The sequence below is a fragment of the Oncorhynchus mykiss genome, chromosome 16 (assembly GCF_057628025.1).
Source record: "Oncorhynchus mykiss isolate SJ-2025 chromosome 16, ASM5762802v1, whole genome shotgun sequence".
In the NCBI taxonomy this organism is placed as follows: domain Eukaryota; kingdom Metazoa; phylum Chordata; class Actinopteri; order Salmoniformes; family Salmonidae; genus Oncorhynchus; species Oncorhynchus mykiss.
Window position 1 is genome coordinate 23350482 of NC_143037.1, and position 22702 is coordinate 23373183.

Genomic DNA, 22702 nt, shown 5'->3' on the forward strand with positions numbered 1-22702 from the left:
CTGCTCGGGCGGCCCCTGGCTGACTGACGGCACTGGCGGCCCCTGGCTTACTTGCGGCCCCTGGCTGACTGGCGGCACTGGCGGCCCCTGGCTTACTGGCGGCCCCTGGCTTACTGGCGGCACTGGCGGCCCCTGGCTGACTGGCGGCACTGGCGGCCCCTGGCTGACTGGCGGCACTGGCGGCCCCTGGCTGACTGGCGGCACTGGCGGCCCCTGGCTGACTGGCGGCACTGGCGGCCCCTGGCTGACTGGCGGCACTGGCGGCCCCTGGCTGACTGGCGGCACTGGCGGCCCCTGGCTGACTGGCGGCACTGGCGGCCCCTGGCTGACTGGCGGCACTGGCGGCCCCTGGCTGACGGGCGGCACTGGCGGCCCTGGGCAGACGGGCGGCACTGGCGGCGCTGGGCAGACGGGCGGCACTGGCGGCGCTGGGCAGACGGGCGGCACTGGCGGCGCTGGGCAGACGGGCGGCGCTGGCGGCGCTGGGCAGACGGGCGGCGTTGGTGGCGCTGGGCAGACGGGCGGCGTTGGCGGCGCTGGGCAGACGGGAGGCTCAGCTGGCGCTGGGCAGACGGGAAGCTCAGCTGGCGCTGGGCAGACGGGAAGCTCAGCTGGCGCTGGGCAGACGGGAAGCTCAGCTGGCGCTGGGCAGACGGGATGCTCAGCTGGCGCTGGGCAGACGGGAAGCTCAGCTGGCGCTGGGCAGACGGGAAGCTCAGCTGGCGCTGGGCAGACGGGAAGCTCCGGCAACGCTGGAGAAAAGGAAGGCCCTGGTAGCGCCGGAGAGGCGGGAGACTCCGGCAGCGGCGCCGGACAGGCGGGAGGCTCCGGCAGCGGCGCCGGACAGGCGGGAGGGTCCGGCAGAGGCGCCGGACAGGTGGGAGGCTCCGGCAGCGCTGGAGAGGAGGAAGCCCCTGTAAGGATGGGCCGGAGAGACCGCCTGGTACGGGGGGCTGCCACCGGAGGGCTGGTGCGTGGAGGTGGTGACGGATAGACCGGGCCGTGAAGGCGTACTGGAGATCTTGAGAGCAGGGCTGGCACCAACCGCCCTGGCTGGATCTTCACCCTAGCCCGGCAGATGTGGGGAGCTGGGATGTAGCGCACCGGGCTAAGCACGCGTACTGGGGACACCGTGCGCACAACTGCATAACACGGTGCCTGACCAGCACCACGCCCGCCACAGTTAGCACTGCTAGGAGCACTGTAGTGCTGAGATGGCACAGGACGTGCAAGGCTAGGGAGATGCACAGGAGGCCTGGTGCGTGAGGCTGGCACAGTCTTCACCAGACCCCTCGCACGCACCTCAGGATGAGTATGGAGAGCTGACCCCGGTGCCATTAAATCCCTGACACGCTCCGTCGGGCGAATGTCGTGCCTCATGCACCAAACCAGCAAGTCCCTCATATCACTCTCCTCCAATTTCCCCATTAACTCCTTCACAGTCTCTGCTTCGCTCACCTCCAACACCAGCTCTGGTTCTGAGCTCCTCCTTGGCTCCTCATGATAAACGGGGGGAGTTGGCTCAGGTCTGACTCCTGACTCTGCCACACTCCCCCTGTGCCCCCCCCCAAGAAATTTTTGGGGCTGACTCTCGGGCTTCCGTCCGCACCACCGTGCTTGCTTCTCAGAATGCCGCCTCTCTGCTTTTGCTGCCTCCAGCTCGGCCTTGGGGCGGCAATATTCTCCTGGCTTAGCCCAGGGTCCTCTCCCGTCGAGGATTTCCTCCCATGTCCAGAATTCCTTACTACGTATCTCCTGCTGCCGCTGTTGCTTCTCCTGCTGCTCCTGCCTGTTGACACGCTGCTTGGTCCTGTTGTGGTGGGTGATTCTGTAAGGGCGTTCGTCTGTAGGAGGAAGAGAAGCGGACCAAAGCGCAGCGTGGTGGTTATTCATGTTTTAATAAATCACTACACATGAACAAACTAACAAAAACAAGAAATGTGAAAACGCAAAACAGTCCTATCCTGTGACACCAAACACAGTGACAGGAACAATCACCCACAAACACACAGTGAAATGAAACCCAGGCTACCTAAGTATGATTCTCAATCAGAGACAACTAATGACACCTGCCTCTGATTGAGAACCATACTAGGCCGAAAACATAGAAATGCCCCAAAACATAGAAAAACAAACATAGACTGCCCACCCAACTCACGCCCTGACCATACTAAATAAATACAAAACAACAGAAATAGAGGTCAGAACGTGACAGTGGGACACAATCATGAAGTGGAACGACATTTATTGGATATTTCAAACTTTTTTAACAAATCAAAAACTGAAAAATTGGGTGTGCAAAATTATTCAGCCCCCTTAAGTTAATACTTTGTAGCGCCACCTTTTGCTGCGATTACAGCTGTAAGTCACTTGGGGTACATCATTTCATCATATTACATTTTTAGATATTGCTTCTAAAATTTAAAAAAATCACAAATAATATTTTATACTATTAATTTCAAACAAGGGCATTAGCATGAGAAGAACTTACCAGTCCAAAACGGTGACATTGTTCCTCTTCTGCAGGCACCATTACAGATTATACATAGTGGCAACAACGGTGTCCTCTCCTCTCAAAAAATATTCCTCCACTAAATGAATCGTCCTACAACAACCTCTGTCTCACTTTTCCGATCAATTTCTTCTAAAATTGTGTGTACATCTGTATATCTAGACTTAGATTTAGCTTTCCCTGACTTAGTCGCCATACTGATTGATATATAAACAGCTGAATCTGCGCGTTTACCAAAACAACGCTGTGCGTAAAATGCGTAGCTCCTTCCGGAATAAAACTTCAATAGCGAATTACTCTCTTTACCGGAGTTTATGACATGAGTTGGTCTTCCAACACACAACCATTGCATACTGCTGTTTACCTCAGCTCATTGGCTATCTACCCAGCTAGATTTCAAGACGATCATTGGTCATTGGGTTAAAATACAGTCAATCAATGAAACAGTGGTCATATCAATGGTGCACAGTGATGTCATTACTTGTTGTCTTCAAATCAGTTTCTTTCAGTCAATACGTCCCGCGAAATGGCCACTCAGGTTTGGTTGTGTTACAAACAAACCAGTTGATTGCAATGTAACCAAACATGATTAGAAAGGTCACGTTCTGTGTGGGATATTTACCTGGAATGTGTCGTCGAAAATGGAATGAGACGGAATTCACGACACAAGCGGATCACAAAATGTTAATTGTTAGGCTATAAAAACAGATTTGATCAAACAAAAGATCATTAATTGTGTAACAATGAGCATTGGGATTGCAAACAGAAAAAGATCGTCAAAGGTAAACGATTTATTTTAATGCAGTATGAGATTTTGTTATGCCTGTGCTGGTTGAAATGGTTGTTTTTTTATGGGGCTCTATCCTCAGATAATCGCATCGTATTCTTTCGCAGTAAATCATTTTTCAAATCTGACAACGCAGTTGGATTAGCAAGATTCTAGGCTTTCGATACAAGTGAGACACTTGTATTTTCATGAATGTTTAATATGACTATTTATGTAGCGATCACCATATGTTGTGGAATTTCAGCCCGCTACCGGGTTTGTGCTCAGAGAGGTTAAGACTATTGACAACCTGAGGATTAATTATAAACATCGTTTGACATGTTTCGACAAACTTTATCGGTACCATGAGGATGTCTTCAGACTAAGCTGTTTTGGCTCTGTGAGTGTTTTGTCCAAAGGTCGAACATGTCATGGAAAGTCAAGGAAAATGCAAGTTCAGAAAGACAGCATAGTGAAGAAAGGTGAACATAAAAGCACCGTCCGAACAGGGACTTGAACCCTGAACCCTCAGATGAAAAGTCTGAAGCTCTACCGACTGAGCTATCCGGGCTCTCCTTTTGCTTATTGTCATACACCTAACCTGCCGGGCAGAGGCACGTTCTGACGAGGGGGCATTGTCAGATGGTACATTTCCTCAGAGAACCAGGTCTTCATTCCAAATGATACAGTCAACAAAATCTGAACTAGGCATCCCCTCCAAAAAACACATTGTACAAGACCTTGTGGCGCAAAGGTAGCGTGTCTGACTCCCGATCAGAAGGTTGCGTGATCAAATCACGTCGTGGTCAGGGATTATATGTGTGCAATCTCTGCCTTCTTTACACAACGAAGTCAATGAATCAGCACAAGAACCAATGTGGCTTTACAGAAACCACCAAACCAATGCTGCTTAAGATCACAATTGTCTCTCACAGAAGCATGGCACACTGCAAATTCCTAAATAACATGATGCTGTGTGATTGACAGTCTTCGAACAGGGAGTTGAACTCCTTTTGGCTTGGAGGCAGTATTTCGGCATATGGATGAGAAGCGTGCCCTGTTACTCAGGCCCAGAAGCTCGGATATGCATATAATTGGTAGATGTGGATATAAAACACTCTAAAGTTTCCAAAACTGTTAAAATCCTGTCTGTGAGTATAACAGAACTGATACGGCAGGCGAAAACCTGAGGAAAATCATTCCAGGAAGTGCGATTTTTTGTTTTGATGTGGGTAGTTTTCAATTGAATGCTTATTGAGTTTCTAATGGGTTCGGACCCAGATTGCAGTTCCTATGGCTTCCACTAGATGTCAACAGTCTTTAGACATTGTTTCAGGCTTCTTTTCTGAAAAATTACGAAGAACGAGACCTTTCTGTCAGTGCTTAGGAAGCATGCAGTGCTGGTTTGGGAGCGTGACCGTTGTTTTTCCTTTCTATTGAATACGCTATTGTCCGGTTGAAATGTTATCAATTATTAAGACAATAGACAACCTGAGGATTCATTTTAACATCGTTTGACATGTTTCTACAAACTTTAGCGGTACTATGAGGATGTCTTCAGACTAAGCTGTTTTGGCTCTGTGAGTGTTTTGTCCTCAGGTCGAACATGTCATGGAAAGTCAAGGAAAATGCAAGTTCAGAAAGACAGCGTAGTGAAGAAAGGTGAACATTAAAGGAGCGCCCGAGCAGGGACTTGAACCCTGGACCCTCAGATTAAAAGTCTGATGCTCTACCGACTGAGCTATCCGGGCTCTGCTTTTGCTTATTTTCATACACCTAATCCGCCGGGCAGAGGCACGTGCAGACGAAGGGGCATTGTCAGATGGTACATTTCCCCAGAGAACCAGGTCTTCATTCCAAATGATACAGTCAACGAAATCTGAACTAGGCATCCCCTCCAAAAAACACATTGTACAAGACCTCGTGCCGCAAAGGTAGCGTGTCTGACTCCAGATCAGAAGGTTGCGTGTTCAAATCACGTCGTGGTCAGGGATTTTATGTGTGCAACTCTGCCTTCTTTACACAGCGAAGTCAATGAATCAGCACAAGAACCCATGTGGCTTTACAGAAACCACCAAACCAATGCTGCTTAAGATCACAATTGTCTCTCACAGAAGCATGGCACACTGCAAATTCCTAAATAAGATGATGCTGTGTGATTGACAGACTTAAATCAGTCTTCGAACAGGGAGTTGAACTTCTGTTGGCTTGGAGGCAGTATTTCGGCATATGGATGAGAAGCGTGCCCTGTTACTCAGGCCCAGAAGCTCGGATATGCATATAATTGGTAGATGTGGATATAAAACACTCTAAAGTTTCCAAAACTGTTAAAATCCTGTCTGTGAGTATAACAGAACTGATACGGCAGGCGAAAACCTGAGGAAAATCATTCCAGGAAGTGCGATTTTTTTTTGATGTGGGTAGTTTTCAATTGAATGCTTATTGAGTTTCTAATGGGTTCGGACCCAGATTGCAGTTCCAATGGCTTCCACTAGATGTCAACAGTCTTTAGACATTGTTTCAGGCTTCTTTTCTGAAAAATTACGAAGAACGAGACCTTTCTGTCAGTGCTTAGGAAGCATGCAGTGCTGGTTTGGGAGCGTGACCGTTGTTTTTCCTTTCTATTGAATACGCTATTGTCCGGTTGAAATATTATCAATTATTAAGACAATAGACAACCTGAGGATTCATTTTAGCATCGTTTGACATGTTTCTACAAACTTTATCGGTACTATGAGGATGTCTTCAGACTAAGCTGTTTTGGCTCTGTGAGTGTTTTGTCCTCAGGTCGAACATGTCATGGAAAATGCAAGTTCAGAAAGACAGCGTAGTGAAGAAAGGTGAACATTAAAGGATCGCCCGAGCAGGGACTTGAACCCTGGACCCTCAGATTAAAAGTCTGATGCTCTCCCGACTGAGCTATCCGGGATCTGCTTTTGCTTATTTTCATACACCTAACCCGCCGGGCAGAGGCACGTGCTGACGAGGGGGCATTGTCAGATGGTACATTTCCCCAGAGAACCAGGTCTTCATTCCAAATGATACAGTCAACGAAATCTGAACTAGGCATCCCCTCCAAAAAACACATTGTACAAGACCTCGTGGCGCAAAGGTAGCGCGTCTGATCAGAAGGTTGTGTATTCAAATCACATCGTGGTCAGGGATTTAATGTTTGCAATCTCTGCCTTCTTTACACAGCAAAGTTAATGAATCAGCACAAGAACCAATGTGGCTTTACAGAAACCACCAAACCAATGCTGCTTAAGATCACAATTGTCTCTCACAGAAGCATGGCACACTGCAAATTCCTAAATAAGATGATGCTGTGTGATTGACAGACTTAAATCAGTCTTCGAACAGGGAGTTGAACTTCTTTTGGCTTGGAGGCAGTATTTCGGCATGTGGATGAGAAGCGTGCCCTGTTACTCAGGCCCAGAAGCTCAGATATGCATATAATTGGTAGATGTGGATATAAAACACTCTAAAGTTTCCAAAACTGTTAAAATCCTGTCTGTGAGTATAACAGAACTGATACGGCAGGCGAAAACCTGAGGAAAATCATTCCAGGAAGTGCAATTTTTTTTTGATGTGGGTAGTTTTCAATTGAATGCTTATTGAGTTTCTAATGGGTTCGGACCCAGATTGCAGTTCCTATGGCTTACACTAGATGTCAACAGTCTTTAGATATTGTTTCAGGCTTCTTTTCTGAAAAATTACGAAGAAAGAGACCTTTCTGTCAGTGCTTAGGAAGCATGCAGTGCTGGTTTGAGAGCGTGACCGTTGTTTTTCCTTTCTATTGAATACGCTATTGTCCGGTTGAAATATTATCAATTATATAAGACAATACACAACCTGAGGATTCATTTTAACATCGTTTGACATGTTTCTACAAACTTTATCGGTACTATGAGGATGTCTTCAGACTAAGCTGTTTTGGCTCTGTGAGTGTTTTGTCCTCAGGTCGAACATGTCATGGAAAGTCAAGGAAAATGCAAGTTCAGAAAGACAGCGTAGTGAAGAAAGGTGAACATTAAAGGATCGCCCGAACAGGGACTTGAACCCTGGACCCTCAGATTAAAAGTCTGATGCTCTACCGACTGAGCTATCCGGGCTCTGCTTTTGCTTATTTTCATACACCTAATCCGCCGGGCAGAGGCACGTGCTGACGAGGGGGCATTGTCAGATGGTACATTTCCCCAGAGAACCAGGTCTTCATTCCAAATGATACAGTCAACGAAATCTGAACTAGGCATCCCCTCCAAAAAACACATTGTACAAGACCTCGTGCCGCAAAGGTAGCGTGTCTGACTCCAGATCAGAAGGTTGCGTGTTCAAATCACGTCGTTGTCAGGGATTTTATGTGTGCAACTCTGCCTTCTTTACACAGCGAAGTCAATGAATCAGCACAAGAACCCATGTGGCTTTACAGAAACCACCAAACCAATGCTGCTTAAGATCACAATTGTCTCTCACAGAAGCATGGCACACTGCAAATTCCTAAATAAGATGATGCTGTGTGATTGACAGACTTAAATCAGTCTTCGAACAGGGAGTTGAACTTCTGTTGGCTTGGAGGCAGTATTTCGGCATATGGATGAGAAGCGTGCCCTGTTACTCAGGCCCAGAAGCTCGGATATGCATATAATTGGTAGATGTGGATATAAAACACTCTAAAGTTTCCAAAACTGTTAAGATCCTGTCTGTGAGTATAACAGAACTGATACGGCAGGCGAAAACCTGAGGAAAATCATTCCAGGAAGTGCGATTTTTTTTTGATGTGGGTAGTTTTCAATTGAATGCTTATTGAGTTTCTAATGGGTTCGGACCCAGATTGCAGTTCCTATGGCTTCCACTAGATGTCAACAGTCTTTAGACATTGTTTCAGGCTTCTGTTCTGAAAAATTACGAAGAAAGAGACCTTTCTGTCAGTGCTTAGGAAGCATGCAGTGCTGGTTTGGGAGCGTGACCGTTGTTTTTCCTTTCTATTGAATACGCTATTGTCCGGTTGAAATATTATCAATTATTAAGACAATAGACAACCTGAGGATTCATTTTAACATCGTTTGACATGTTTCTACAAACTTTATCGGTACTATGAGGATGTCTTCAGACTAAGCTGTTTTGGCTCTGTGAGTGTTTTGTCCTCAGGTCGAACATGTCATGGAAAGTCAAGGAAAATGCAAGTTCAGAAAGACAGCGTAGTGAAGAAAGGTGAACATTAAAGGATCGCCCGAACAGGGACTTGAACCCTCGACCCTCAGATTAAAAGTCTGATGCTCTACCGACTGAGCTATCCAGGCTCTGCTTTTGCTTATTTTCATACACCTAATCCGCCGGGCAGAGGCACGTGCAGACGAAGGGGCATTGTCAGATGGTACATTTCTACAGAGAACCAGGTCTTCATTCCAAATGATACAGTCAACGAAATCTGAACTAGGCATCCCCTCCAAAAAACACATTGTACAAGACCTCGTGCCGCAAAGGTAGCGTGTCTGACTCCACATCAGAAGGTTGCGTGTTCAAATCACGTCGTGGTCAGGGATTTTATGTGTGCAACTCTGCCTTCTTTACACAGCGAAGTCAATGAATCAGCACAAGAACCCATGTGGCTTTACAGAAACCACCAAACCAATGCTGCTTAAGATCACAATTGTCTCTCACAGAAGCATGGCACACTGCAAATTCCTAAATAAGATGATGCTGTGTGATTGACAGACTTAAATCAGTCTTCGAACAGGGAGTTGAACTTCTGTTGGCTTGGAGGCAGTATTTCGGCATATGGATGAGAAGCGTGCCCTGTTACTCAGGCCCAGAAGCTCGGATATGCATATAATTGGTAGATGTGGATATAAAACACTCTAAAGTTTCCAAAACTGTTAAAATCCTGTCTGTGAGTATAACAGAACTGATACGGCAGGCGAAAACCTGAGGAAAATCATTCCAGGAAGTGCGATTTTTTTTTGATGTGGGTAGTTTTCAATTGAATGCTTATTGAGTTTCTAATGGGTTCGGACCCAGATTGCAGTTCCTATGGCTTCCACTAGATGTCAACAGTCTTTAGACATTGTTTCAGGCTTCTGTTCTGAAAAATTACGAAGAAAGAGACCTTTCTGTCAGTGCTTAGGAAGCATGCAGTGCTGGTTTGGGAGCGTGACCGTTGTTTTTCCTTTCTATTGAATACGCTATTGTCCGGTTGAAATATTATCAATTATTAAGACAATAGACAACCTGAGGATTCATTTTAACATCGTTTGACATGTTTCTACAAACTTTATCGGTACTATGAGGATGTCTTCAGACTAAGCTGTTTTGGCTCTGTGAGTGTTTTGTCCTCAGGTCGAACATGTCATGGAAAGTCAAGGAAAATGCAAGTTCAGAAAGACAGCGTAGTGAAGAAAGGTGAACATTAAAGGATCGCCCGAACAGGGACTTGAACCCTGGACCCTCAGATTAAAAGTCTGATGCTCTACCGACTGAGCTATCCGGGCTCTGCTTTTGCTTATTTTCATACACCTAATCCGCCGGGCAGAGGCACGTGCTGACGAGGGGGCATTGTCAGATGGTACATTTCCCCAGAGAACCAGGTCTTCATTCCAAATGATACAGTCAACGAAATCTGAACTAGGCATCCCCTCCAAAAAACACATTGTACAAGACCTCGTGCCGCAAAGGTAGCGTGTCTGACTCCAGATCAGAAGGTTGCGTGTTCAAATCACGTCGTGGTCAGGGATTTCATGCGTGCAACTCTGCCTTCTTTACACAGCGAAGTCAATGAATCAGCACAAGAACCAATGTGGCTTTACAGAAACCACCAAACCAATGTTGCTTAAGATCACAATTGTCTCTCACAGAAGCATGGCACACTGCAAATTCCTAAATAAGATGATGCTGTGTGATTGACAGACTTAAATCAGTCTTCCAACAGGGAGTTGAACTTCTTTTGGCTTGGAGGCAGTATTTCGGCATATGGATGAGAAGCGTGCCCTGTTACTCAGGCCCAGAAGCTCGGATATGCATATAATTGGTAGATGTGGATATAAAACACTCTAAAGTTTCCAAAACTGTTAAAATCCTGTCTGTGAGTATAACAGAACTGATACGGCAGGCGAAAACCTGAGGAAAATCATTCCAGGAAGTGCGATTTTTTTTTGATGTGGGTAGTTTTCAATTGAATGCTTATTGAGTTTCTAATGGGTTCGGACCCAGATTGCAGTTCCTATGGCTTCCACTAGATGTCAACAGTCTTTAGACATTGTTTCAGGCTTCTGTTCTGAAAAATTACGAAGAAAGAGACCTTTCTGTCAGTGCTTAGGAAGCATGCAGTGCTGGTTTGGGAGCGTGACCGTTGTTTTTCCTTTCTATTGAATACGCTATTGTCCGGTTGAAATATTATCAATTATTAAGACAATAGACAACCTGAGGATTCATTTTAACATCGTTTGACATGTTTCTACAAACTTTATCGGTACTATGAGGATGTCTTCAGACTAAGCTGTTTTGGCTCTGTGAGTGTTTTGTCCTCAGGTCGAACATGTCATGGAAAGTCAAGGAAAATGCAAGTTCAGAAAGACAGCGTAGTGAAGAAAGGTGAACATTAAAGGATCGCCCGAACAGGGACTTGAACCCTGGACCCTCAGATTAAAAGTCTGATGCTCTACCGACTGAGCTATCCGGGCTCTGCTTTTGCTTATTTTCATACACCTAATCCGCCGGGCAGAGGCACGTGCTGACGAGGGGGCATTGTCAGATGGTACATTTCCCCAGAGAACCAGGTCTTCATTCCAAATGATACAGTCAACGAAATCTGAACTAGGCATCCCCTCCAAAAAACACATTGTACAAGACCTCGTGCCGCAAAGGTAGCGTGTCTGACTCCAGATCAGAAGGTTGCGTGTTCAAATCACGTCGTTGTCAGGGATTTTATGTGTGCAACTCTGCCTTCTTTACACAGCGAAGTCAATGAATCAGCACAAGAACCCATGTGGCTTTACAGAAACCACCAAACCAATGCTGCTTAAGATCACAATTGTCTCTCACAGAAGCATGGCACACTGCAAATTCCTAAATAAGATGATGCTGTGTGATTGACAGACTTAAATCAGTCTTCGAACAGGGAGTTGAACTTCTGTTGGCTTGGAGGCAGTATTTCGGCATATGGATGAGAAGCGTGCCCTGTTACTCAGGCCCAGAAGCTCGGATATGCATATAATTGGTAGATGTGGATATAAAACACTCTAAAGTTTCCAAAACTGTTAAGATCCTGTCTGTGAGTATAACAGAACTGATACGGCAGGCGAAAACCTGAGGAAAATCATTCCAGGAAGTGCGATTTTTTTTTGATGTGGGTAGTTTTCAATTGAATGCTTATTGAGTTTCTAATGGGTTCGGACCCAGATTGCAGTTCCTATGGCTTCCACTAGATGTCAACAGTCTTTAGACATTGTTTCAGGCTTCTGTTCTGAAAAATTACGAAGAAAGAGACCTTTCTGTCAGTGCTTAGGAAGCATGCAGTGCTGGTTTGGGAGCGTGACCGTTGTTTTTCCTTTCTATTGAATACGCTATTGTCCGGTTGAAATATTATCAATTATTAAGACAATAGACAACCTGAGGATTCATTTTAACATCGTTTGACATGTTTCTACAAACTTTATCGGTACTATGAGGATGTCTTCAGACTAAGCTGTTTTGGCTCTGTGAGTGTTTTGTCCTCAGGTCGAACATGTCATGGAAAGTCAAGGAAAATGCAAGTTCAGAAAGACAGCGTAGTGAAGAAAGGTGAACATTAAAGGATCGCCCGAACAGGGACTTGAACCCTCGACCCTCAGATTAAAAGTCTGATGCTCTACCGACTGAGCTATCCAGGCTCTGCTTTTGCTTATTTTCATACACCTAATCCGCCGGGCAGAGGCACGTGCAGACGAAGGGGCATTGTCAGATGGTACATTTCTACAGAGAACCAGGTCTTCATTCCAAATGATACAGTCAACGAAATCTGAACTAGGCATCCCCTCCAAAAAACACATTGTACAAGACCTCGTGCCGCAAAGGTAGCGTGTCTGACTCCACATCAGAAGGTTGCGTGTTCAAATCACGTCGTGGTCAGGGATTTTATGTGTGCAACTCTGCCTTCTTTACACAGCGAAGTCAATGAATCAGCACAAGAACCCATGTGGCTTTACAGAAACCACCAAACCAATGCTGCTTAAGATCACAATTGTCTCTCACAGAAGCATGGCACACTGCAAATTCCTAAATAAGATGATGCTGTGTGATTGACAGACTTAAATCAGTCTTCGAACAGGGAGTTGAACTTCTGTTGGCTTGGAGGCAGTATTTCGGCATATGGATGAGAAGCGTGCCCTGTTACTCAGGCCCAGAAGCTCGGATATGCATATAATTGGTAGATGTGGATATAAAACACTCTAAAGTTTCCAAAACTGTTAAAATCCTGTCTGTGAGTATAACAGAACTGATACGGCAGGCGAAAACCTGAGGAAAATCATTCCAGGAAGTGCGATTTTTTTTTGATGTGGGTAGTTTTCAATTGAATGCTTATTGAGTTTCTAATGGGTTCGGACCCAGATTGCAGTTCCTATGGCTTCCACTAGATGTCAACAGTCTTTAGACATTGTTTCAGGCTTCTGTTCTGAAAAATTACGAAGAAAGAGACCTTTCTGTCAGTGCTTAGGAAGCATGCAGTGCTGGTTTGGGAGCGTGACCGTTGTTTTTCCTTTCTATTGAATACGCTATTGTCCGGTTGAAATATTATCAATTATTAAGACAATAGACAACCTGAGGATTCATTTTAACATCGTTTGACATGTTTCTACAAACTTTATCGGTACTATGAGGATGTCTTCAGACTAAGCTGTTTTGGCTCTGTGAGTGTTTTGTCCTCAGGTCGAACATGTCATGGAAAGTCAAGGAAAATGCAAGTTCAGAAAGACAGCGTAGTGAAGAAAGGTGAACATTAAAGGATCGCCCGAACAGGGACTTGAACCCTGGACCCTCAGATTAAAAGTCTGATGCTCTACCGACTGAGCTATCCGGGCTCTGCTTTTGCTTATTTTCATACACCTAATCCGCCGGGCAGAGGCACGTGCTGACGAGGGGGCATTGTCAGATGGTACATTTCCCCAGAGAACCAGGTCTTCATTCCAAATGATACAGTCAACGAAATCTGAACTAGGCATCCCCTCCAAAAAACACATTGTACAAGACCTCGTGCCGCAAAGGTAGCGTGTCTGACTCCAGATCAGAAGGTTGCGTGTTCAAATCACGTCGTGGTCAGGGATTTCATGCGTGCAACTCTGCCTTCTTTACACAGCGAAGTCAATGAATCAGCACAAGAACCAATGTGGCTTTACAGAAACCACCAAACCAATGTTGCTTAAGATCACAATTGTCTCTCACAGAAGCATGGCACACTGCAAATTCCTAAATAAGATGATGCTGTGTGATTGACAGACTTAAATCAGTCTTCCAACAGGGAGTTGAACTTCTTTTGGCTTGGAGGCAGTATTTCGGCATATGGATGAGAAGCGTGCCCTGTTACTCAGGCCCAGAAGCTCGGATATGCATATAATTGGTAGATGTGGATATAAAACACTCTAAAGTTTCCAAAACTGTTAAAATCCTGTCTGTGAGTATAACAGAACTGATACGGCAGGCGAAAACCTGAGGAAAATCATTCCAGGAAGTGCGATTTTTTTTTGATGTGGGTAGTTTTCAATTGAATGCTTATTGAGTTTCTAATGGGTTCGGACCCAGATTGCAGTTCCTATGGCTTCCACTAGATGTCAACAGTCTTTAGACATTGTTTCAGGCTTCTGTTCTGAAAAATTACGAAGAAAGAGACCTTTCTGTCAGTGCTTAGGAAGCATGCAGTGCTGGTTTGGGAGCGTGACCGTTGTTTTTCCTTTCTATTGAATACGCTATTGTCCGGTTGAAATATTATCAATTATTAAGACAATAGACAACCTGAGGATTCATTTTAACATCGTTTGACATGTTTCTACAAACTTTATCGGTACTATGAGGATGTCTTCAGACTAAGCTGTTTTGGCTCTGTGAGTGTTTTGTCCTCAGGTCGAACATGTCATGGAAAGTCAAGGAAAATGCAAGTTCAGAAAGACAGCGTAGTGAAGAAAGGTGAACATTAAAGGATCGCCCGAACAGGGACTTGAACCCTGGACCCTCAGATTAAAAGTCTGATGCTCTACCGACTGAGCTATCCAGGCTCTGCTTTTGCTTATTTTCATACACCTAATCCGCCGGGCAGAGGCACGTGCAGACGAAGGGGCATTGTCAGATGGTACATTTCTACAGAGAACCAGGTCTTCATTCCAAATGATACAGTCAACGAAATCTGAACTAGGCATCCCCTCCAAAAAACACATTGTACAAGACCTCGTGCCGCAAAGGTAGCGTGTCTGACTCCAGATCAGAAGGTTGCGTGTTCAAATCACGTCGTGGTCAGGGATTTCATGCGTGCAACTCTGCCTTCTTTACACAGCGAAGTCAATGAATCAGCACAAGAACCAATGTGGCTTTACAGAAACCACCAAACCAATGTTGCTTAAGATCACAATTGTCTCTCACAGAAGCATGGCACACTGCAAATTCCTAAATAAGATGATGCTGTGTGATTGACAGACTTAAATCAGTCTTCCAACAGGGAGTTGAACTTCTTTTGGCTTGGAGGCAGTATTTCGGCATATGGATGAGAAGCGTGCCCTGTTACTCAGGCCCAGAAGCTCGGATATACATATAATTGGTAGATGTGGATATAAAACACTCTAAAGTTTCCAAAACTGTTAAAATCCTGTCTGTGAGTATAACAGAACTGATACGGCAGGCGAAAACCTGAGGAAAATCATTCCAGGAAGTGCGATTTTTTTTTGATGTGGGTAGTTTTCAATTGAATGCTTATTGAGTTTCTAATGGGTTCGGACCCAGATTGCAGTTCCTATGGCTTCCACTAGATGTCAACAGTCTTTAGACATTGTTTCAGGCTTCTGTTCTGAAAAATTACGAAGAAAGAGACCTTTCTGTCAGTGCTTAGGAAGCATGCAGTGCTGGTTTGGGAGCGTGACCGTTGTTTTTCCTTTCTATTGAATACGCTATTGTCCGGTTGAAATATTATCAATTATTAAGACAATAGACAACCTGAGGATTCATTTTAACATCGTTTGACATGTTTCTACAAACTTTATCGGTACTATGAGGATGTCTTCAGACTAAGCTGTTTTGGCTCTGTGAGTGTTTTGTCCTCAGGTCGAACATGTCATGGAAAGTCAAGGAAAATGCAAGTTCAGAAAGACAGCGTAGTGAAGAAAGGTGAACATTAAAGGATCGCCCGAACAGGGACTTGAACCCTGGACCCTCAGATTAAAAGTCTGATGCTCTACCGACTGAGCTATCCGGGCTCTGCTTTTGCTTATTTTCATACACCTAATCCGCCGGGCAGAGGCACGTGCTGACGAGGGGGCATTGTCAGATGGTACATTTCCCCAGAGAACCAGGTCTTCATTCCAAATGATACAGTCAACGAAATCTGAACTAGGCATCCCCTCCAAAAAACACATTGTACAAGACCTCGTGCCGCAAAGGTAGCGTGTCTGACTCCAGATCAGAAGGTTGCGTGTTCAAATCACGTCGTGGTCAGGGATTTTATGCGTGCAACTCTGCCTTCTTTACACAGCGAAGTCAATGAATCAGCACAAGAACCAATGTGGCTTTACAGAAACCACCAAACCAATGTTGCTTAAGATCACAATTGTCTCTCACAGAAGCATGGCACACTGCAAATTCCTAAATAAGATGATGCTGTGTGATTGACAGACTTAAATCAGTCTTCGAACAGGGAGTTGAACTTCTTTTGGCTTGGAGGCAGTATTTCGGCATATGGATGAGAAGCGTGCCCTGTTACTCAGGCCCAGAAGCTCGGATATGCATATAATTGGTAGATGTGGATATAAAACACTCTAAAGTTTCCAAAACTGTTAAAATCCTGTCTGTGAGTATAACAGAACTGATACGGCAGGCGAAAACCTGAGGAAAATCATTCCAGGAAGTGCGATTTTTTTTTGATGTGGGTAGTTTTCAATTGAATGCTTATTGAGTTTCTAATGGGTTCGGACCCAGATTGCAGTTCCTATGGCTTACACTAGATGTCAACAGTCTTTAGACATTGTTTCAGGCTTCTTTTCTGAAAAATTACGAAGAAAGAGACCTTTCTGTCAGTGCTTAGGAAGCATGCAGTGCTGGTTTGAGAGCGTGACCGTTGTTTTTCCTTTCTATTGAAAACGCTATTGTCCGGTTGAAATATTATCAATTATTAAGACAATAGACAACCTGAGGATTCATTTTAACATCGTTTGACATGTTTCTACAAACTTTATCGGTACTATGAGGATGTCTTCAGACTAAGCTGTTTTGGCTCTGTGAGTGTTTTGTCCTCAGGTCGAACATGTCATGGAAAGTCAAGGAAAATGCAAGTTCAGAAAGACAGCGTAGTGAAGAAAGGTGAACATTAAAGGATCGCCCGAACAGGGACTTGAACCCTGGACCCTCAGATTAAAAGTCTGATGCTCTACCGACTGAGCTATCCGGGCTCTGCTTTTGCTTATTTTCATACACCTAATCCGCCGGGCAGAGGCACGTGCTGACGAGGGGGCATTGTCAGATGGTACATTTCCCCAGAGAACCAGGTCTTCATTCCAAATGATACAGTCAACGAAATCTGAACTAGGCATCCCCTCCAAAAAACACATTGTACAAGACCTCGTGCCGCAAAGGTAGCGTGTCTGACTCCAGATCAGAAGGTTGCGTGTTCAAATCACGTCGTGGTCAGGGATTTTATGCGTGCAACTCTGCCTTCTTTACACAGCGAAGTCAATGAATCAGCACAAGAACCAATGTGGCTTTACAGAAACCACCAAACCAATGTTGCTTAAGATCACAATTGTCTCTCACAGAAGCATGGCACACTGCAAATTCCTAAATAAGATGATGCTGTGTGATTGACAGACTTAAATCAGTATTCGAACAGGGAGTTGAATTTCTTTTGGCTTGGAGGCAGTATTTCGGCATATGGATGAGAAGCGTGCCCTGTTACTCAGGCCCAGAAGCTCGGATATGCATATAATTGGTAGATGTGGATATAAAACACTCTAAAGTTTCCAAAACTGTTAAAATCCTGTCTGTGAGTATAACAGAACTGATACGGCAGGCGAAAACCTGAGGAAAATCATTCCAGGAAGTGCGATTTTTTTTTGATGTGGGTAGTTTTCAATTGAATGCTTATTGAGTTTCTAATGGGTTCGGACCCAGATTGCAGTTCCTATGGCTTCCACTAGATGTCAACAGTCTTTAGACATTGTTTCAGGCTTCTGTTCTGAAAAATTACGAAGAAAGGGACCTTTCTGTCAGTGCTTAGGAAGCATGCAGTGCTGGTTTGGGAGCGTGACCGTTGTTTTTCCTTTCTATTGAATACGCTATTGTCCGGTTGAAATATTATCAATTATTAAGACAATAGACAACCTGAGGATTCATTTTAACATCGTTTGACATGTTTCTACAAACTTTATCGGTACTATGAGGATGTCTTCAGACTAAGCTGTTTTGGCTCTGTGAGTGTTTTGTCCTCAGGTCGAACATGTCATGGAAAGTCAAGGAAAATGCAAGTTCAGAAAGACAGCGTAGTGAAGAAAGGTGAACATTAAAGGATCGCCCGAACAGGGACTTGAACCCTGGACCCTCAGATTAAAAGTCTGATGCTCTACCGACTGAGCTATCCGGGCTCTGCTTTTGCTTATTTTCATACACCTAATCCGCCGGGCAGAGGCACGTGCTGACGAGGGGGCATTGTCAGATGGTACATTTCCCCAGAGAACCAGGTCTTCATTCCAAATGATACAGTCAACGAAATCTGAACTAGGCATCCCCTCCAAAAAACACATTGTACAAGACCTCGTGCCGCAAAGGTAGCGTGTCTGACTCCAGATCAGAAGGTTGCGTGTTCAAATCACGTCGTGGTCAGGGATTTTATGCGTGCAACTCTGCCTTCTTTACACAGCGAAGTCAATGAATCAGCACAAGAACCAATGTGGCTTTACAGAAACCACCAAACCAATGTTGCTTAAGATCACAATTGTCTCTCACAGAAGCATGGCACACTGCAAATTCCTAAATAAGATGATGCTGTGTGATTGACAGACTTAAATCAGTATTCGAACAGGGAGTTGAATTTCTTTTGGCTTGGAGGCAGTATTTCGGCATATGGATGAGAAGCGTGCCCTGTTACTCAGGCCCAGAAGCTCGGATATGCATATAATTGGTAGATGTGGATATAAAACACTCTAAAGTTTCCAAAACTGTTAAAATCCTGTCTGTGAGTATAACAGAACTGATACGGCAGGCGAAAACCTGAGGAAAATCATTCCAGGAAGTGCGATTTTTTTTTGATGTGGGTAGTTTTCAATTGAATGCTTATTGAGTTTCTAATGGGTTCGGACCCAGATTGCAGTTCCTATGGCTTCCACTAGATGTCAACAGTCTTTAGACATTGTTTCAGGCTTCTGTTCTGAAAAATTACGAAGAAAGGGACCTTTCTGTCAGTGCTTAGGAAGCATGCAGTGCTGGTTTGGGAGCGTGACCGTTGTTTTTCCTTTCTATTGAATACGCTATTGTCCGGTTGAAATATTATCAATTATTAAGACAATAGACAACCTGAGGATTCATTTTAACATCGTTTGACATGTTTCTACAAACTTTATCGGTACTATGAGGATGTCTTCAGACTAAGCTGTTTTGGCTCTGTGAGTGTTTTGTCCTCAGGTCGAACATGTCATGGAAAGTCAAGGAAAATGCAAGTTCAGAAAGACAGCTTAGTGAAGAAAGGTGAACATTAAAGGATCCCCCGAACAGGGACTTGAACCCTCGACCCTCAGATTAAAAGTCTGATGCTCTACCGACTGAGCTATCCAGGCTCTGCTTTTGCTTATTTTCATACACCTAATCCGCCGGGCAGAGGCACGTGCAGACGAAGGGGCATTGTCAGATGGTACATTTCCCCAGAGAACCAGGTCTTCATTCCAAATGATACAGTCAACGAAATCTGAACTAGGCATCCCCTCCAAAAAACACATTGTACAAGACCTCGTGCCGCAAAGGTAGCGTGTCTGACTCCAGATCAGAAGGTTGCGTGTTCAAATCACGTCGTGGTCAGGGATTTTATGTGTGCAACTCTGCCTTCTTTACACAGCGAAGTCAATGAATCAGCACAAGAACCAATGTGGCTTTACAGAAACCACCAAACCAATGCTGCTTAAGATCACAATTGTCTCTCACAGAAGCATGGCACACTGCAAATTCCTAAATAAGATGATGCTGTGTGATTGACAGACTTAAATCAGTCTTCGAACAGGGAGTTGAACTTCTTTTGAAGCTTGGAGAAGCTTGGAGGCAGTATTTCGGCATATGGATGAGAAGCGTGCCCTGTTACTCAGGCCCAGAAGCTCGGATATGCATATAATTGGTAGATGTGGATATAAAACACTCTAAAGTTTCCAAAACTGTTAAAATCCTGTCTGTGAGTATAACAGAACTGATACGGCAGGCGAAAACCTGAGGAAAATCATTCCAGGAAGTGCAATTTTTTTTTGATGTGGGTAGTTTTCAATTGAATGCTTATTGAGTTTCTAATGGGTTCGGACCCAGATTGCAGTTCCTATGGCTTCCACTAGATGTCAACAGTCTTTAGACATTGTTTCAGGCTTCTGTTCTGAAAAATTACGAAGAAAGAGACCTTTCTGTCAGTGCTTAGGAAGCATGCAGTGCTGGTTTGCGAGCGTGACCGTTGTTTTTCCTTTCTATTGAATACGCTATTGTCCGGTTGAAATATTATCAATTATTAAGACAATAGACAACCTGAGGATTCATTTTAACATCGTTTGACATGTTTCTACAAACTTTATCGGTACTATGAGGATGTCTTCAGACTAAGCTGTTTTGGCTCTGTGAGTGTTTTGTCCTCAGGTCGAACATGTCATGGAAAGTCAAGGAAAATGCAAGTTCAGAAAGACAGCGTAGTGAAGAAAGGTGAACATTAAAGGATCGCCCGAACAGGGACTTGAACCCTGGACCCTCAGATTAAAAGTCTGATGCTCTACCGACTGAGCTATCCGGGCTCTGCTTTTGCTTATTTTCATACACCTAATCCGCCGGGCAGAGGCACTTGCTGACGAGGGGGCATTGTCAGATGGTACATTTCCCCAGAGAACCAGGTCTTCATTCCAAATGATACAGTCAACGAAATCTGAACTAGGCATCCCCTCCAAAAAACACATTGTACAAGACCTAGTGGCGCAAAGGTAGCGTGTCTGACTCCAGATCAGAAGGTTGCGTGTTCAAATCACGTCATGGTCAGGGATTTTATGTGTGCAACTCTGCCTTCTTTACACAGCGAAGTCAATGAATCAGCACAAGAACCAATGTGGCTTTACAGAAACCACCAAACCAATGCTGCTTAAGATCACAATTGTCTCTCACAGAAGCATGGCACACTGCAAATTCCTAAATAAGATGATGCTGTGTGATTGACAGACTTAAATCAGTCTTCGAACAGGGAGTTGAACTTCTTTTGGCTTGGAGGCAGTATTTCGGCATATGGATGAGAAGCGTGCCCTGTTACTCAGGCCCAGAAGCTCGGATATGCATATAATTGGTAGGTGTGGATATAAAACACTCTAAAGTTTCCAAAACTGTTAAAATCCTGTCTGTGAGTATAACAGAACTGATACGGCAGGCGAAAACCTGAGGAAAATCATTCCAGGAAGTGCGATTTTTTTTTGATGTGGGTAGTTTTCAATTGAATGCTTATTGAGTTTCTAATGGGTTCGGACCCAGATTGCAGTTCCTATGGCTTACACTAGATGTCAACAGTCTTTAGACATTGTTTCAGGCTTCTTTTCTGAAAAATTACGAAGAAAGAGACCTTTCTGTCAGTGCTTAGGAAGCATGCAGTGCTGGTTTGAGAGCGTGACCGTTGTTTTTCCTTTCTATTGAAAACGCTATTGTCCGGTTGAAATATTATCAATTATTAAGACAATAGACAACCTGAGGATTCATTTTAACATCGTTTGACATGTTTCTACAAACTTTATCGGTACTACGAGGATGTCTTCAGACTAAGCTGTTTTGGCTCTGTGAGTGTTTTGTCCTCAGGTCGAACATGTCATGGAAAGTCAAGTTCAGAAAGACAGCGTAGTGAAGAAAGGTGAACATTAAAGGATCGCCCGAACAGGGACTTGAACCCTGGACCCTCAGATTAAAAGTCTGATGCTCTACCGACTGAGCTATCCGGGCTCTGCTTTTGCTTATTTTCATACACCTAATCCGCCGGGCAGAGGCACGTGCTGACGAGGGGGCATTGTCAGATGGTACATTTCCCCAGAGAACCAGGTCTTCATTCCAAATGATACAGTCAACGAAATCTGAACTAGGCATCCCCTCCAAAAAACACATTGTACAAGACCTCGTGCCGCAAAGGTAGCGTGTCTGACTCCAGATCAGAAGGTTGCGTGTTCAAATCACGTCGTGGTCAGGGATTTTATGCGTGCAACTCTGCCTTCTTTACACAGCGAAGTCAATGAATCAGCACAAGAACCAATGTGGCTTTACAGAAACCACCAAACCAATGTTGCTTAAGATCACAATTGTCTCTCACAGAAGCATGGCACACTGCAAATTCCTAAATAAGATGATGCTGTGTGATTGACAGACTTAAATCAGTCTTCGAACAGGGAGTTGAACTTCTTTTGGCTTGGAGGCAGTATTTCGGCATATGGATGAGAAGCGTGCCCTGTTACTCAGGCCCAGAAGCTCGGATATGCATATAATTGGTAGATGTGGATATAAAACACTCTAAAGTTTCCAAAACTGTTAAAATCCTGTCTGTGAGTATAACAGAACTGATACGGCAGGCGAAAACCTGAGGAAAATCATTCCAGGAAGTGCGATTTTTTTTTGATGTGGGTAGTTTTCAATTGAATGCTTATTGAGTTTCTAATGGGTTCGGACCCAGATTGCAGTTCCTATGGCTTCCACTAGATGTCAACAGTCTTTAGACATTGTTTCAGGCTTCTGTTCTGAAAAATTACGAAGAAAGAGACCTTTCTGTCAGTGCTTAGGAAGCATGCAGTGCTGGTTTGGGAGCGTGACCGTTGTTTTTCCTTTCTATTGAATACGCTATTGTCCGGTTGAAATATTATCAATTATTAAGACAATAGACAACCTGAGGATTCATTTTAACATCGTTTGACATGTTTCTACAAACTTTATCGGTACTATGAGGATGTCTTCAGACTAAGCTGTTTTGGCTCTGTGAGTGTTTTGTCCTCAGGTCGAACATGTCATGGAAA

The 22702-nt window shown here is 44.5% G+C and overlaps 10 non-coding genes across 10 annotated transcripts; 1 reads left to right on the forward strand and 9 right to left on the reverse strand.

Annotated features, from left to right (window-relative positions):
• The first annotated feature begins 4015 nt into the window (after nucleotides 1–4015).
• Nucleotides 4016–4087, forward strand: trnag-ccc (transfer RNA glycine (anticodon CCC)). Its single transcript has one exon. It is a non-coding gene; the product is annotated as a tRNA-Gly (tRNA).
• Nucleotides 4088–7317: 3230 nt separating this feature from the next.
• Nucleotides 7318–7390, reverse strand: trnak-uuu (transfer RNA lysine (anticodon UUU)). Its single transcript has one exon. It is a non-coding gene; the product is annotated as a tRNA-Lys (tRNA).
• Nucleotides 7391–9693: 2303 nt separating this feature from the next.
• Nucleotides 9694–9766, reverse strand: trnak-uuu (transfer RNA lysine (anticodon UUU)). The gene has a single exon. It is a non-coding gene; the product is annotated as a tRNA-Lys (tRNA).
• Nucleotides 9767–10881: 1115 nt separating this feature from the next.
• Nucleotides 10882–10954, reverse strand: trnak-uuu (transfer RNA lysine (anticodon UUU)). The gene has a single exon. It is a non-coding gene; the product is annotated as a tRNA-Lys (tRNA).
• Nucleotides 10955–13257: 2303 nt separating this feature from the next.
• On the reverse strand, nucleotides 13258–13330 carry trnak-uuu (transfer RNA lysine (anticodon UUU)). Its single transcript has one exon. It is a non-coding gene; the product is annotated as a tRNA-Lys (tRNA).
• A 2303-nt stretch (nucleotides 13331–15633) lies between these two features.
• trnak-uuu (transfer RNA lysine (anticodon UUU)) lies at nucleotides 15634–15706 on the reverse strand. Its single transcript has one exon. It is a non-coding gene; the product is annotated as a tRNA-Lys (tRNA).
• A 1115-nt stretch (nucleotides 15707–16821) lies between these two features.
• Nucleotides 16822–16894, reverse strand: trnak-uuu (transfer RNA lysine (anticodon UUU)). The gene has a single exon. It is a non-coding gene; the product is annotated as a tRNA-Lys (tRNA).
• Nucleotides 16895–18009: 1115 nt separating this feature from the next.
• On the reverse strand, nucleotides 18010–18082 carry trnak-uuu (transfer RNA lysine (anticodon UUU)). Its single transcript has one exon. It is a non-coding gene; the product is annotated as a tRNA-Lys (tRNA).
• Nucleotides 18083–20397: 2315 nt separating this feature from the next.
• On the reverse strand, nucleotides 20398–20470 carry trnak-uuu (transfer RNA lysine (anticodon UUU)). The gene has a single exon. It is a non-coding gene; the product is annotated as a tRNA-Lys (tRNA).
• Nucleotides 20471–21574: 1104 nt separating this feature from the next.
• trnak-uuu (transfer RNA lysine (anticodon UUU)) lies at nucleotides 21575–21647 on the reverse strand. The gene has a single exon. It is a non-coding gene; the product is annotated as a tRNA-Lys (tRNA).
• Nucleotides 21648–22702: the final 1055 nt, after the last annotated feature.